This window comes from Echinops telfairi, unplaced genomic scaffold (genome assembly GCF_000313985.2).
Source record: "Echinops telfairi isolate 266 unplaced genomic scaffold, ASM31398v2 ScPeMD7_443;HRSCAF=831, whole genome shotgun sequence".
Classification (NCBI taxonomy): domain Eukaryota; kingdom Metazoa; phylum Chordata; class Mammalia; order Afrosoricida; family Tenrecidae; genus Echinops; species Echinops telfairi.
In genome coordinates, this window is record NW_022104341.1 from 30,989,702 (window position 1) to 30,992,225 (window position 2,524).

The window sequence follows — 2,524 nt, forward strand, 5'->3', positions numbered from 1 at the left end:
AAGCTCTAGGATTTCCAAGTACAGAATGGATATGCCACCTTAATTAATTTTCCAGCAATAAATATCTCTGCTGTTCTAGCGCAATGTTTATCTTATTTTGGACATTCATTTATTATCTTCCTGGTGTCTACCATGACCGAGCACTTATTTTTAGCGTTGAGGCAGCTCTGACTCATGGAGACCTTAGTTGAACAAAACAAAATGTTTCCTGGTCCTCTGCCATTTCCATGGTCTTTGCTATGCGTGAGTCTCTTGCTGTGGCTGTTTTGTCAATCCCTTTCTTGAGACTCCGTTTTACTGACTCTCTATCAAACACGATGTCCCTTTCCAGTGATTGATCTGTCCTGATGACATGGCCAACATGAGCAGTCTCACCATTGTTGCTTCTAAGGAATATTCTGGTTGTATTTCTTCTAAGACTAACTTGTTTATTCTTTCAGCAATCAACGATACAGTCAATATTCTTGGCCAACACCACACCACCAGTTCAAACACATCAAGTTTTCTCCTGACTTCCTTCTTCATTACTGTTACTAGTATTTTCCTTTAAATCAATTCAACATGAGGTGGTAGGTATTAGGGATTACAAGAGAATCCAATAATGAAGACACGCAGGCACTTTTTATTCTGGTCTAGGTCTAATGTGATTTGATTAATTTCATTCAAGGTCAGCACATGGGATTTACTGCCTTGGGAGATTTGCATTTGAGTCTGGGGTTTGCGACATAGGCTCTTAGTTATGAAGCAATTGTGTTCGCTTGTGAAGCCCACCATAAGATTCTCTTTTATGTAATTAACCATCCAAGGGATAGCAGACTCCAGTCAACCCCCACAGTGAAACTTGGGTCTTTAGTAGAGGTTTCTGCCAGGTCCCTCTCCTCTGAGGTAGCCATGTAAATACCACCATCAGGCATCGCTAATTTTGTAATCACGAATAACTTAAAAAATCTCATCTTCTCTCTTTTTTGATTTTGACTATTTAAACCAAATGCTACCACCCACTTTGACTTCTCAGCATCTAGTGTGAATGCCGTTATTATATAGGCATTGGATATCAGGACTATATCCAATATCAGGACTAAGACCCTTGTTTTCATGTTTCAGAGATGGAAAGTTTTGTTTTCCCCCCTCCCGATCTAGTTCAACTTCCCAGTGCCTGGCAAATAGTGTAGGGATTCTTTCTCCAGTATCCTTACAGACCAATCTCGCCTCTTGTTGAATACTTGCATGATGGAGCAGTCATTAGTTCTTAAGTAAGTTTATTTAGTTTCAGTGGCTGTAATTGTTGGAATGTTCTCTCTGACAGAAGACTCAAATTTGTGTCACTGTCACCCTAACCTTTCGGTCTTGGTTACACTCCCTGCAGCTACACATGCAGGCACAACTCTCTAAACTGAAAAAGAAATTAAATATAAAGGGGAGCTTTCTTATCCTCCCAAATTCTTCTCTTTTCCAGACAGAACCTACTCCACTCATTCATTAAATATCTGCTGAGTAGTAACATTGAGAAAACACTGAGTTAGATGCAGCCGATGATAGAAAGATGGTTCCGACTACTGTTTCTCACTGACTCACAGAGCTTGAACAACACAGCGACCCCCACTTCTGGACAGATTGCGATTTGTTTCTAGTTTGAGAGTTCTTTGAGGATACAGAGCAGAGGCTGCTGTTAGACAATGAACTAGGTACCCAACGAATGCTTTCTGACTTTCATCCACTTCTCCAAAACAGGGAACCCTGCACTCGATCACAGCATCCATGCCGTGGTTTGAGCAGCTCTGAGCACAGTGGCTGCATTCTGCACTTGACTCCTGCTGATGTATGTAGGCTTAGAAGGGACTGCAGGGAGACTCAGTCACATAAACTTCGCAACAAGTCTGAGAGGTAGGTTTTGTTCCGCACATTTTTAAGATAAGCAGCCAGAGAGGGACTAGTGAGTTAAATTGATTCAAACCACAAGAGTTCCCTAATATGAAGTCCAAGTCTTTCTAAGGTGGATCCTAGCTCTTAATCATCTACCATTTTCTAATTTCATATTTGATTTTCAGGTCCTGTGGTAGAATTTATACTTTCACTTTTTAATTTTAGTTGAAAACAAAATTATTTTAATCTGATAAGTCCTTCTGGGATCTTAATCAATTAATTGTTATTTACCATTTAACTATTCTCTTTAGTTATCATACTTGTTATTGATGTGTTAAATATATATTTTACATACGTCATTGATGGGAAATGCTATCAGCCCAAAGGTAGAGACTATGCTACCCACCACTAATCTGTCTTCAGGTGACAGTCATATGTTCATCAACACGGTTTTGGATACACTGTTTAACTGTTTTATTATTCAGTTGATTTTTTTTTTTAGGGGAGAGTGTGAACGCAGTCCCCCGCTACCAAAAATTATGCAGTTGAGTTTCCTACATTTGGGGAAATCGCAGGGTCAGCACATCTGGAATGCAATGGATAAGCCTCACCCTGGAAAACTACCTTTGGGATCACGGTATCTCCCCTGCCAGGTAAGTAT

The 2,524-nt window shown here is 40.1% G+C and overlaps 1 non-coding gene across 1 annotated transcript; it reads right to left on the reverse strand.

Annotated features, from left to right (window-relative positions):
• Positions 1–2,362: 2,362 nt before the first annotated feature.
• LOC115870270 lies at positions 2,363–2,524 on the reverse strand. The gene has a single exon (XR_004046637.1). It is a non-coding gene; the product is annotated as a U1 spliceosomal RNA (small nuclear RNA).